General features: G+C 40.8%; 1 non-coding gene across 1 annotated transcript; it reads right to left on the bottom strand.

The window, feature by feature from the left end:
- Positions 1–221: 221 nt before the first annotated feature.
- LOC133793363 (small nucleolar RNA R71) lies at positions 222–328 on the bottom strand. Its single transcript, XR_009874808.1, has one exon. It is a non-coding gene; the product is annotated as a small nucleolar RNA R71 (small nucleolar RNA).
- Positions 329–14878: the final 14550 nt, after the last annotated feature.

Raw genomic sequence — 14878 nt, 5'->3', positions numbered from 1 at the left:
CGGAAGATCCTCATCTCCATATTCGCTCATTTTTGGAGGTGAGTGATTCTTTCAAGCTACAAGGAGTAAGTGAGGAGGCACTAAGATTGAAGTTGTTCCCATTCTCTTTAAGGGATCAAGCTCGATCATGGCTCAACACCCTTCCTCCCGATTCGGTGACAAATTGGAACGACTTGGCTGAAAAATTCTTACGAAAGTACTTTCCTCCAACAAGAAATGCAAAGTTTCGAAGCGAGTTCATGTCTTTTCAACAAATGGAAGATGAGTCTACTAGTGATGCTTGGGAAAGATTCAAGGAGCTATTGAGGAAGTGTCCTCACCATGGTATCCCTCATTGCATACAACTCGAGACATTTTACAATGGTCTCAATGCAGCCTCTCGGATGGTTTTAGATGCTTCAACAAATGGAGCCATTCTTTCCAAGTCTTATAATGAAGCTTTTGAGATTTTGGAAAGAATAGCAAGCAACAACTACCAATGGTCAAATACTAGAGCTCCTACAAGCCGAAAAGTAGCGGGTGTTCTTGAAGTAGATGCTCTAACCGTTCAAATGGCCTCAATGACCAACATTTTAAAGAACATGAGTATGGGAGGAAATGTACAGCCAGCTGCTGCCATTCAACGTGCAGAAGTATCATGTGTGTATTGTGGGGACGGGCATACTTTTGAGAATTGCCCTTCAAATCCAGCTTCGGTCTTCTATGTGGGTAATCAAAACTCCAACCGCAACAACAACCCATATTCTAACACTTACAATCCAGCATGGAGGCATCATCCAAATCTGTCATGTGGGGGGGGGGGGGGGGGGTCAAGGTGCAAGTTCAAGTGGAGCACCAACATAAGGAAAACATTCATATCCATCGGGATTTTCTCAACAACCAAGACCTCAACAATCGCACCAACCTCAAGGCTCTCAAACAAGTTCTTTGGAGAATTTAATGAGAGATTATATGGCCAAGAATGACGCTGTAATTCAAAGCCAGGCAGCTTCTCTTCGGAATTTGGAAATTCAATTGGGGCATTTAGCTAATGACTTGAAAAATCGACCCCAAGGTTCTTTGCCAAGTGACACCGAGAATCCAAGGAGGGATGGAAAAGAACAATGTAAGGCAATCAATCTACGGAGTGGGAAAAATATGGAAGTGAATGAGGAGAAAACAAAGGGCAGCAAGGAGCCCACTTCAATCCAAACCGAAGGGGAAACGAGTAAAAAACCAGCAAGTACAGCTGCTGAATTCTCCCCAGTTGATAGAGCATCGGTTCAGCATTATACTGCAGAAAAGACTTTACACAAGCCACCTCCGCCATTTCCTCAACGATTCAAAAAACAGCAGCAAGATGGCCAATTCAGGAAGTTTCTGGATGTTTTGAAGCAGCTCCATATCAACATTCCCTTGGTGGAAGCTTTGAAGCAAATGCCCAATAATGTGAAGTTTTTTAAAGACATTTTGACAAGAAAGAGGAGGCTTGGTGAATTCGAAACAGTTGCTTTAACAGAGGGCTGTAGTGCTATGTTGAAAAGTAAAATTCCTCCTAAATTAAAAGATTCGGGCAACTTTACAATTCCATGCTCCATTGGTGGGAGAGATGTGGGAAGAGCTTTATGTGATTTGGGCGTTAGTATTAATCTAATGCCCATGTCAATTTTCAAGAAATTGGGCATTGGAGAAGCTAGGCCAACCACTGTTACCTTACAATTGGCGGACCGGTCGATGGCTCATCCGGAAGGAAAAATTGATGATGTACTAGTGCAAGTTGACAAGTTCATATTTTCGGCTGATTTCATCATTCTTGATTATGAAGCGGATAAGGATGTACCAATCATATTGGGGAGGCCATTTCTTGCTACCAGGAGGACTTTGATTGATGTGAAAAATGGAGAACTTACCATGAGGGTGAATGGTCAACAAGTGACCTTTAGTGTTTTCAAAGCCATGAAATTTCTGGATGACATCGAAGAATGCTCTAGATTGAGTGTAATTGAGACACTTGTGGTTAAAACTTTTCATAAGGAAATTCGTAAGGCTAATTTGGGGGTGAATATCTTTGAAGATGATGAAGAATTTAGCAAAGAGGAGGAGTCCCAAGTCACATGGGTAGAGTCCAGCAAACCAGCCATGAAATTCAGCAAACCTTATGAGTCTCTAAACCTATCGGAAGGGAATTTCAAGCCTCCAAAGCCTTCCATTCAAGAACCACCTAAGCTAGAGTTGAAACCTTTGCCGAGCCACTTAAAATATGCTTACTTGGGGGACAATGAAACGCTGCCTATGATTATTTCAGCATTGTTGGGAGCTGAAGCTGAAAGTTTGTTGCTAGAGGTGTTGAAAGAGCATAAGAAAGCAATTAGTTGGACTATGGCAGACATAAAAGGCATTAGCCCGACATTTTGTATGCACAAAATACTGCTGGAAGCTAGCTGTAGTAGCTCTATTGAGCAGCAGCGAAGGTTGAATCCCATCATGAAGGAAGTGGTTCGAAAAGAAGTGATCAAGTGGCTCGATTATGGCATTGTGTACCCGATTTCAAACAGCTCATGGGTCAGCCCGATTCAATGTGTCCCTAAAAAGGGAGGAGTTACAGTGGTGACTAATGACAACAATGAATTGATTCCCACAAGAACGGTGACTGGTTGGCGAGTTTGCATGGACTATAGGAAGCTGAATAATGCCACTCAGAAGGACCATTTTCCGCTGCCATTTATTGACCAAATGCTTGATCGGTTGGCGGGAAAAGAGTTTTATTGTTTTCTTGATGGATACTCAAGTTATAACCAAATCTCTATTGCTTCAGAAGACCAAGAAAAGACAACATTCACTTGTCCCTACGGTACCTTTGCCTTTCGAAGGATGTCGTTTGGATTATGCAATGCTCCCGCCACGTTCCAAAGGTGTATGATGGCGATTTTTTAAGATATGGCAGAAAACATTTTTGAGATCTTCATGGATGACTTCTCGGTATTTGGGGAGTCTTTTGATAATTGTTTAGCTAATTTGGAGAAGGTGTTGACAAGATGTGAGGAGACCAACTTGGTGTTAAATTGGGAGAAATGCCATTTTATGGTGAAATAGGGCATTGTTTTAGGCCATAAAGTCTCTCATAAGGGCATTGAGGTAGATAAGGCAAAGCTGGAAGTGATTGAGAAATTGCCACCACCCACCACTGTCAAAGGCATTAGAAGTTTCTTGGGGCATGCGGGGTTCTATAGAAGGTTCATTAAGGACTTTTTGAAGATCTCAAAACCTCTTTGTTCATTCCTGGAGCAAAACCGATAGTTTGAATTCACCAAAGAATGTCATGATGCATTTTTGACTTTGAAGAAGGCTTTAGTTCCTGCTCCAGTCATTGTTGCTCCGGATTGGTCTTTGCCCTTTGAATTAATGTGCGATGCTAGTGATTTCGCCATTGGTGCAGTACTTGGGCAGCGAAGAGAGAAGATTTTTCACTCCATTTATTATGCAAGTAAGACACTCATTGATGCTCAAATCCATTACTCAACCACCGAGAAAGAGCTGCTGGCTGTGGTGTTTGCCTTTGACAAATTCAGGTCTTATCTTGTGGGAACAAAGGTGATTGTTTACACCGATCATTCAGCAATCAAGTATTTAATTGCCAAGAAAGATGCCAAGCCGAGACTTATTCGTTGGGTTCTTCTTCTTCTTCTTCAAGAATTTGACTTAGAAATCCGAGATAGAAGAGGAACGGAAAACCAAGTGGCTGATCATTTATCTCGGCTTGAAGCAGGTTGTGACAAGCAAGATGAGCTGCAAATTCAAGAAACCTTTCCTGATGAGCAGCTGCTGGTTGTAACTCAAGAAACTCCTTGGTATGCTGATTTTGTTAATTACTTGGTGAGCGGATTGCAGCCTCCTGAGTTGAATAGGCAGCAACTTAAAAAGTTCTTCCATGATGTGAGATTCTACTATTGGGATGAGCCGTACTTGTACAGGCAATGTGCAGATCGAATCATGCGGCGTTGTCTGCCAGAAGAGGAAGTTTCAAGCATTCTAGAACACTGCCATTCATCTCCCTATGGAGGACATTTTGGTGGACAAAGAACAGCTGCTAAAATTTTTCAATCGGGGTACTATTGGCCTACCATTTTCAAGGATGCTCATGACTTTGCAAGGAGATGTGATCGCTGCCAAAGAGTTGGAAATATTTCAGCAAATAATGAGATGCCTTTGAATTGCATTCTTGAGGTGGAACTCTTTGATGTTTGGGGAATCGACTTCATGGGACCATTCCCACCATCTTTTGGCAATCTATACATTTTGTTGGCGGTGGATTATGTCTCGAAATGGGTCGAAGCAGTAGCAAGTCCCACAAATGACTCCAAGGTGGTTATGAAGTTCCTTCAGAAACAAGTGTTTACCCGTTTTGGAACCCCTTGAGCATTGATAAGTGATGAAGGCACCCATTTTGTGAATAAGATCCTAGCAGCCTTGTTGGGCAAATACAGTGTGAAACACAAGATTTCTACTGCCTACCATCCTCAAACCAACGGTCAAGCCGAGCTCTCTAACCGAGAGATCAAGGGTGTTCTCGAAAAGGTTGTCAATCCTAGTCGCAAGGATTGGTCTCAAAGGTTAGATGACTCTCTTTGGGCTTACCGTACAGCTTATAAAACACCTCTAGGCATGTCCTCGTATCGGTTGGTTTATGGGAAAGCTTGTCACTTGCCGACAGAGATGGAACATCGAGCATTTTGGGCCATCAAGAAGCTTAATTTTGATCTCCATGCTGCTGGAGAAGCTCGAATGTTGTAGCTGAATGAGCTTGAAGAAATGAGACTATTTTCTTATGAAAATGCCAAGCTGTACAAGGAGAAAACCAAGAGATGGCATGACAAGAGAATTCAACATCGAGTGTTTGAGGAGGGACAGCAAGTTTTGCTTTTCAACTCGCGGCTGAAGTTGTTTCCCGGAAAGCTTAAGTCTCGATGGTCGGGACCATTCAGCATTGTCAAAGTGTACCCTCATGGAGCTGTAGATGTAAAAGAAGATCAGTCCGGTAGGGTATTTAAAGTGAATGGGCAGCGACTGAAACACTACTTTGGAGGGGAGGTCGACAGAGGAAAGACCTCCGTCACCTTGAAAGATGCTTGAGGAAGAAGGAATATGGGTTGCCATGTATTCAATATATCACACTTGGGCAACCCAGGAGTGGAAGAACCAGATTGTAATTATATAAATATATTATATGTAATTAAGTTTGGGGTGTACCACCCCTTGTAAAAAGAAAAGAAAAAAAAAAGAGAAGAAAAAAAATATATAAATAAAAAAAATATATATATATAATTACATATACATAAACTTGTGTTTTCTTGGTGTTACTAAGTGTGTGTGTTAGTGGTTGTGATGATTTTATGCAGGTGCAAGACAGGAAGCTGTAATATGGGAAGTTGGACAAGTTTGGTGAAAGGCAGAAAATTTTCAAAAAGCTGGAAGTCCCAGGTGTTATAGCATTTGCCTTAGCATTTTGGAATAGGGACGCAGGAGGAAAAATGCTATGCTATAAGCATTGCTATATCAACTGGGAGCATTTTTTTTTCTGAGAAATTTTGAGGTCCTTTATAAAAGGGGGGGGGGGGGGGGGGAAGAGCTGAAATAGATTTATTTTACCTAATAAATTAAATAACCCCAAATTTCTTACCCTAAAACCTTCTTCATTAGCCTCTTCTCTATTACCACCACGACCCAGCCACCACGAACCCACGGTGACCCCAGCTCCATCTCCCGACTCACAGCCTCCGTCGCACACGACCCACGAATCCCAACACAACCGAGCCACACCCTCATCCGAACCACCCTCACCGAACCCGAAACCCCCCAACCCAAAGCCACACAGCCGAATACCACCCTCGACGAGCCATCCCAGCGACCCATTCACTCAGCCGCGACCCACGGCCCTCGCACAGCTGCACCTCCGCCATATCCATCTCATGAATCCAGCATCCGAAACAGCCAAGACTCCGCATCTCTGCCTCACCATTCCGACGCACTCACGGACCCATTCATCCAGCCACCACACACCAACAGCGACCCAAACCAGACCGAGGCTCATCATCACCGCCACCATTTGTGACTACTTTAAGCTTCTCTCTGGTTTGTTAGCTTATCTCCTACCTCATGATTATACCATTGCTATGATTGATTCTTGCTGAGTCTGGGAAGAAGAATTGAATTTTCTGTGCTGGTGTGGGTTTGGTGTGATATTCTGTAAATTTGTGTCTGGCGCTTGTTGTGAGTACAAAGGAAAATGCCTAAGGTCAAACAATCTGCTAACAGATCAAAGAAAAAGAATTTTGCTGAGGTGCAGAAATTTGCATCACAGGCAGCGGAGGTGAAATACCATAATTCCATTCGCCACAAGGATTTCTATATTGAAAGGGGCATTTTGGCTAAGGAAGACAATTTTGGAGATATGCCATAGTGGTTGATAGATAATATCACAGAGAGGAAATGGGAAAGCCTGTGCTTAGTGCCTGAACCCGCAATACCAAAATTGGTCAAGGAGTTCTATTCTAACTTCTTGGTCGATCAATGGCCAACTGAAGTGATTGTTTGAGAAACTATGGTGCCATTTTCTGCTAAGGTCATCAACGATATCTTTCTGCTGAAGCCTGTGCCTTGTCAGTTCTCCAAAGATCGTGAAACGCTCACTGATGAGCTAATGCAAGATATCACACCCGAACTGGCAAAGCCCGATGCTGAATGGGATATTGACGAAAACGGAACGTTTCATTTCAAACGGACCGATCTGCAACACGACATCAAATGCTTGTATAGTTTCGTCCAAGCCAGCTTACTACCCACATCGCATGATTCAACTGTCAGTCGGGAAAGGATGTGGATGATGTACTGCATTATAAAGGACATGCAAGTTGATGTCGGCAGTGTGTTGGCCAAGGAAATTTTTGATTGCGCGCATCAAGCTAAAGGAAAACTTTTCCTTCCTTCCACAATCACAGCCATTTGTCGAGATGCTGGTGTACAGATTTGGCCTGAAGAGGGCACAGTTCCACAGAAGGGTCTCATTAGTTTCGGTCCCGTTCATGCTCCGAAAAGTACTACCGCATCCTCCTCAACTTCCAGTGATTCCATAATGGAGCAATTAGCCAAGCAAGAGAAGATGCAAAACTTGATGCACAGGAGGCAAACACAAATTTGTGAGTGTCTCCACACTCATTGGGGTTATGAGCAGCAGCGGGATGAAGCAATGAAGAGTGTTCTGCAAAAGGTTCTGCCCAAATCTGGTCCGCAATTCCCAGCTTTCCCGGAGCACATTTTGGAGCCTTGGAATGGCGTTATTGAAAAAGCAGAGGATTCCCATGGCGAGGAGTCCGAGTAAAGAGGGGGTTTTCTTTCCTTAGTTTATTTTATTTTCTTTTTAGTTGTCTGTTTGTGTTTTGTTTAAATCTGTTGTTGTTCAGTTCGTGCTTAAGGCATGTTATTTCGTAGTTGTTGCTGTGTTTCTGTGTGTCTTTGTAATCGAGAGGTGCTTTTGTTTAGTCTAGCTTAGCGTAGCGCTTGATGATGATAATATTCACTTTCATCCATTTGTGATATGCCTTGATTTTATGTGTCGACTATGCTAGTTTAGGTGCTATTGCTGTCCAAATGCCTATCCTAGTAGTGATTCTATCAACAGCTGTGTGCTTGTGTTATCCCACTGTGCTTTGAGTTTTTAGAATAACCAACACCTTGAGAAAGTTTAAGCTTCTAGAATTGGTTAGTGTAATCCTTGAGGCGAAATCCTAGCTAGCCTTACAACTTAGAAATGATCTAGGCCATCCTTGGACGATTGAGCCTTTCAAGCTATCCCGTTGAATATTAATTACCCTTAGTCACCCTTATTTGAGCCGATTTGCCTATTCCTTCTTAACACCTATCACTTATTACAACCCCCCCATGCCATGAGTTTTATTTTTCTCCTTCAGTAACCGAACCTAGCCTCTGAAATTTATCAAGGACAGGTCTATACGTTTGGTTAGGTGAGTGGGTTAGCCTTTGGCAATGTGGTGAGCTATTCCTAGTTTTATTTGTATAGCCACATTGGGGACAATGATGGGATTTAAGTTTGGGGTGTGTGAGAATGAGCTCACAAGAAAATGTACATAATTCTCTTGCTATATATCTGCTATATCCCTACTGTTACAATGTCATTTTGTTTTGTTAAAAAATAATAATAATAATAATAATAATAATAATAATATCAGTGGAGAGTGACAGTGTTTGAGACTAAGTTTGGGGTGAATCACCCTCTATCTAAAGAAAATGATTTGTGTTCAACTCTCTCACTGATTAGTTGGTATTGGGAAGTAACAGTAGCAAGAGAATTAGAGCTAAATCAAATTATTCACTGTGGGTTAAAAATACATTTTGGGTGAGAGCTTGAGAGAGAAAGAAAGGTCCTTGATAAGTTGAGGTGGTTAGGTTATAAGCCATAGAAATATTACCTTTTATCCTACCCTAACCTAAGCCTTACATTACAAGCCTATTAAAGTCCTTTTGATCTAGGGTGTAAAGCTAGACTACATTAGTGGAGACGGTTGCACTAATTCAACCTATGGGAGCAGAATTTTAAACTTGAGGATCAAGGGTAGTTATTATAGGAATTCAAGGTGTTGGTAGGAAGCATTTGCACACTCTAGTGATTGAGTTACTCTTGGGAGGCATTAGTGATATCAATAGCATTCAAAACTAGATTGAGACACATAAATTCAAGGCATATTCACTATCATCATATCACTCCATTCCGCATAATTCTGAGAGCATTTTCTTCGCTAAGCTATTTCTGAGTGAACAGCACCCTCTCAATTACAAGTCTGTGTTTTGTTGCTGTCTTGGTTGTTTTTATTGTCTATTTTGTTTCTGTTTTTCATTACTCGAGGACGAGCAATACTCTAAGTTTGGGGTGTGATAACTCTATGGTATAGAGTTGTTTTTTATTAGCTTTAAACTTGATTTTTCGTGAAAAGAGTAATGAATGTGATGTTGTTTGTAAGTTTGATTAGTTTTTATCTTTTTTTTCTAGTTAGTGTACTAATTTAGGAGTCTTTTAGGTTGTTAGTGTTAAATGTAATTAATTAATTAATTCTATTTGGTTTGTTGTTTAGGAAAGGAATTTTTGAAGTGCCAAGGGAAATAAAGGAATTCGAGACCAAAGTGAACACCAAAGCTGGAAATGCTTCTGTTTTGCTGGAGAACAAAATGCTATAGCAATTATGGGAATACTGAGCAGTGGCGTGGACCAAATAACAACAAGAATTTCTTCATCCAAGTCAGCGCACAGATGGCAATCACTTAAAAACATGCCAGCTGGCTGTTGTGAAGAAAGGAGACCAACCTGTGGGCCAAAGGAGAATGTTGTTGGGCTTTGTAATCAGGGTAAATGAAGTGTACCCTAGGGGAATAGAAGAAAAACAAGTACCAGCCACCATCACATGGATTACAACACATAGGAGCTGCCATGAAAAGAAGACAGAGTTGTAGAACGTAAAGAACACCGAAAACCAAGCAAAAAGAGTGGAATTCTGAGAAAGAAGAAGAGCACGAGCTTCCTAGCTCGAATTTTGTTATTTCTCTTCTTCTTCTATTCTCTTGTCTTCTTTTTAACTTGGATTTTAATATTTTGTAAAAGGAAAAACAACTTCCATGGCAAGACAAATTTTATTTTCCATTTTATTTTCTGTTTTGAACATGAGCTAAGCTTCTTTGAGGCTTGGATAGCTATGAACCCCTATGACTTTGATTAATTAAATTGAATGCATGAGTTTAGCAATTTTACCTTTGTTCATTCAAGTGAGCTCACTATTGTTAATTGTTATGAACCGGCCATGAATAACAATTTTACTAAGCTAGATCTGATTCTGGGAAAGTTAAATCTAGTGGAATTAACTTGGATGATGCAAGTGAATTACCATGTGTAGGTTGTTCTTAGTAAGTAAGATAAGAATATTTTACTACCTTGCATAACTTGAGAATTGGTGTTTAACTGATGTTTGACAACGTGATTTAATATAGGAATGCATTGAATTAAGTGGTAGAACTGAATTGGTGAGTTTTGGAAAAACCTCACGAGCATATTGTGAATTCTGTTAACACTGTGTAATTTTGCTGAGCGAAATGCTGTAACAACTGGGCAGATTCAGCATAGGGGGGGATTAGTTATTCAAGTCTATTTTCACATATACAACTTCTCTTGCAATTATTTTTCCAGCAATAGTAGCTACATTTTAAGCAAGTTTATTTACAGTCCTTTTAAATTAGATTCATTACTCAATCATTCTCATATTTTCCATTTATTTTAAGTTGTAATTAGTTGGTTTTACATTGTATTTTGTTTGCAATCCCTGTGGAGACGATCTTACTTATCATTGTATTACTTGTGTGACTACGTATACTTGCGTATATTAATTTCCACAACAACATTTCTTGGGGAGACATTGGAGGCTCGTGGATGAGGCGGAGGGGACCTAGACTGAGGTCCTTTCCTGAAAATGGTGAAGGGGATGTTTTTTCGTCTCTGAAATTTGAGCGAAAATGGGAGAAAATGATGGAAAGAAGACGACCCAGCTGGGTTATGTCCTGAAACCCTATTGCGATGACATGACGTCGCAATAGAGCAAACAAATATCGTCTCAGTAGATGAAACATACAATTTTCATTAATGAAAATAACCTATAGCAACAACATGTCGTCGCTATAGAGATTTCCCAAAATTTATTTTTCAGTGCTAAATTTTTGGGGGGAAAGTTTCCCACCATTTTTTTTCAAACCTCTACAGCGACGACAAATAGTTTGTTTAAAAAAAATTAAACATTAATAATAAATAATTTTGGCATTGTATATTCCCTCCAATAAATTTAGAGACCTATTGCGACGACATGTCCTCCTTGTATGTCTTTAATAAAGAATTAAAAATTAAAAAAAATCAAAATTTCGTGGTTTTATGTGTTCTATTGCGACGACATCATTGTTGTCGCAATAGATGTTGTCGCTAGAAGGTCAATCTCTTGTAGTACAATAAAAAGTCAAATTTCACATATTCATTATGTGAAAGCATTTTTTACACCTACCTTGTGTAATACCACTTGGGCTTTGTATTTTAACCAATCCTAACATTCACCATCAAGATTTTTGATTTGGGTAATATGCATAAAATTTACAAAAGACAAGGGGATTTTGCTGCAAATATCCCTTTTTCCTTTTGTTGTAGTTATATTCCCAATCATTTTCTCCCGAAAAAAATACTACATGTTACCAAACTAGTGATTTTGTTACTACCTCTTTCGTTTTTCTCTATTAATTAATGACATAGTGGACATGTGTCAGTTCTTTATTGATACTTATCTCTTTATTAATTCCAATAATGAGCTGACACGTGTCTGCTAAGTCAATAATTAACAAAAAATAAATTGAGGAAGTAGTAACGAAATCACTGTTTTGGTAACATTGAGTATTTTTGCTAAAAAAAAGATTGGGCATAAAACTACAAAAAAAGTGCAAACATTGGATTAATACATTAATTGAACAAGACTTTTGTTGTTGTTCAAAGAAACAAAATTTAAAAAAATTTAATTATTTTAAACATAGTACTTAGTTGGCCTAGAGCTAATTTAGGCGTAAGTAAAAAAATAGTGTTGTTTTTGTAATTCATTTATGTCTTTTTAGGGCTCTTTTGGATTAGGGGTCATGCCCTTGTCTTTGTCTTAAACCTAATATGTGCAGAATGACCAAACAATATACAAAGAGTAAGGATATATGAACAAAAAATATACACCGAAATATTACACACAATAACGTGATACTATTTTTTTTTTAAATAGTGAGTCTCAAATGAAATAAATATGATTAGTTGAAAGAATCTGTCATGTCACTGTGTGTAATATTTTGGTTGCATATATAATTACTTTTATAGAAAAGTGAATAAGCAGTGTGCACTTACGAAGAGTTGATGAAACTCATACAAGTATTGTCTACTATACGTGAAGAGACCAAAAGATCAAATTTTAAGATTATGAAATTACCACTCAACCTGCTACAGTTGTACATTGTTCACATTTACGACCGGTGACTTAAAAATTTTAATATACAAATGAAAGGGACCCAGGTTATTTTATACCCTTACTTTTACAGTCCAATAGTGTTAAAATGACATGTGAACAGTGGTAAATAATGACATTTTAATGGGATATTTACGGTGAAAGTACCCAATTTATTATGTTTGTAGTGCTAGTGTACCTAAGTTATTTTTTTAGCGGCAAAAGTACATTTCGTCTATGTTTTGGTGCATTTTAGTACAACCGTCAACTCTCATCGTTAAGTTCGATTGTGACACGTAGGCGAAAGTACCTAATTAAATGGTGTTGACGCGGTTCTTCACAAACAGATAATTAAGAGAGTAGAGAGTGGGATTAGTGCTAAGTAATGAACCGTAATAGATGAATGATCTTAAAATAAAAGGGTGACACGAATACTTTTTTAGGTGGTTCAAAGGTTAAAATCCTTCTAGTCCTTCAGCCAATATTATTGCTATTTCTCTGGTATTCTTTACAGGGTGTTTCGTTACACAATAGAATCCAACCCTTTGTAACTCCCAGGGTCTCCATATTTATAGGAGAGGGCACCTGGGGGTTGCCAAGGGGTGTCATCCCGTGACCTTCTTACCCATCATGTCACTTCTGTGACATTCATGATTAATTCCTAAAACCTGACAATGAAGTGTGGTCTAATCAGTAGGTGAGGGGGATAATGGGTCGCACGGCCCAACCCAGTCGTGGGTGCCTGAACACGCACGTTTATGCTGCGTGTCTGAGAAGTCAGGGATATATCAGACACGTGATGTCTGATATATGCACGTTTACATTGCGTGGTTGACTTTATAAGGGGCCAGAGGTGCCAACTTAAGCTCGTGCCTCGAGCTTGTTGTATCCTTAGCCCGTGGTGTCCACGCCTCTGATCCAACTCAGTTATCTCATTAAGCCTTTGGCTACCTCGAGCTAAAGAGGTAGGACCTGGTGACAGCAGCTCCGGGCACGTGACATCCACTTGGTTGATATAATTATGCCATTTCTCAGCTCGATAATAGCCCGTGGATATTTAGGGCATAAATTTTCCCCCCAAGCCCCTGCTCGTGGCATATGACATCATCTGGGGCCACAATGGGGGATTTTAGGCTTCTTTGTGGACTCTTCATATTCCGCTCATTACGCTGGTACCGAATACGTGGAGCATCGTGGTTGGTGACGGTACGTCTTCTGAGAACCGCATTAAATGGCCTAGCCTATACTCGGCCTTTGTTCTGCCTTTCGAGTAGTGATCCTCGTATCCTACATCAAGGCAATCCAACGGCCCTCCTCATTTAGCCTTTTACGTATATAAAAGGGCTGGCCACCTTTCGCATGGGCTACCCGTTCATTTGAAAATTACAAATTTTCTTCATCTTCTTCTTTCTTCTCAGTCTCAAAAAACCCTCTCTTTCTTCCGGTTACCGTTCCCAGCGTTCCAGAAATTCAAGCACGAGAACTCCTTCGAGACTCAGGCATAAACAATCCCTACAGGATTCCAACCCAGACGACCCTTTCAGCCTCACCACAGCAAAACATTCAGTAAGTCCTTCATTTGTGCATGCTTAATTTTTTTTTTCCTTCATTGTTGCTTAGGTAAAATGCTTTTGTAGTCGCATGCAGTATTTTACTGGTTTTTTGCTGGTACGATACACGTAGGTTTTTATCCTAGGGCATCGACTGTAGAAAAAACCATTTAGGAGCCCAACTCATAGGGTACACTTTTATGGGGAAATTTTCTGGGTAGAATTCTTGTATGCCTGTTTGAAATAACCAGTTTTTAGGGTGCAAAACCGGGTAGCTTAGGGTACACGCTTCACAAGCGGTTTTGCACTGTTTTCCTACTGAAAATTTCCTTCCAAGGCAAACTTTTACTCTGACCCTCCTGACACACGGATTCCAAGTAATCGGGGACCCGTTGGGAACACAGGCGCGTGTTCATAAAACTGCGTGGTCTCACTCTCCACGGGCTGAGATAAACACTTCGCGTCAGATTCTTTCTTATGCTTAGGTCGCCCTTTCTAAATTTTCTTCATTTGTTCGTTAGGCGACTAGATGGGACCAAAGAAGAACACCCCCAAGAAGACTGCTGGCAGCTCGTCTTCTCAGCAAGCCAAAGGAAAGGAGGTGGTCACGGACACTCCAATCCCCGTTTTCGATCCAGCCGTGGAGTAGGAGCTCGAGGTGGGACCCGACGCTTTCTTCGAGGCCGAGAGGATCGTCTCGAAGGTCACCAGCCAGGGGAAAGTGAATAAGATATTCCTTTCCCACAATATTGAGATTGAGAGGGGCGCCCTAGACGCCCGACCTCCCCTAGAAGGCGAGCAGAGCTGCGCGCCGCTCGATGAGGAATACGCGGCCTGGAGCGACGAGCACTTCAAGGTTGGGGCCTTCCTCTCACTGGACCAGTACTTCGCGGATTTTCTTAATTACGTGAAGCTGGCTCCTTTCCAGCTCCCCCCTAACTCATACCGTTTGTTAGTGGGGTTGAGATACTTATTCCTGAAGCAGGAATGGAAGGTCCCCACCCGACGGATATCCTATACTTCTTCTGCCTCAAGGCCAGCCCGGAGCAGCGGGGGCGAGGTGACGGGTTCTACTATCTGACCCGCTTCCCAAACTCGGGTGCGGTCATTTAGCTGCCCAGCCACCCCAACGATTTTAAAGACCAGTTCTTTATGTCCAAGGGGTTTCGCAACTACGAACACCACTATTTCAACCGCCCTCGTAAGTATCTTTTAGTCTTAACTCGAAGTTGATTACTGATTAGCTTCTTTTATTAGTTCTTGACTTAGAAACCATCA

This window comes from Humulus lupulus, chromosome 7 (assembly GCF_963169125.1).
Source record: "Humulus lupulus chromosome 7, drHumLupu1.1, whole genome shotgun sequence".
NCBI classification, from domain to species: Eukaryota; Viridiplantae; Streptophyta; class Magnoliopsida; order Rosales; family Cannabaceae; genus Humulus; species Humulus lupulus.
Note: the sequence above shows the minus strand (reverse complement) of the source record. Positions and strands in the feature narration are given on the sequence as shown.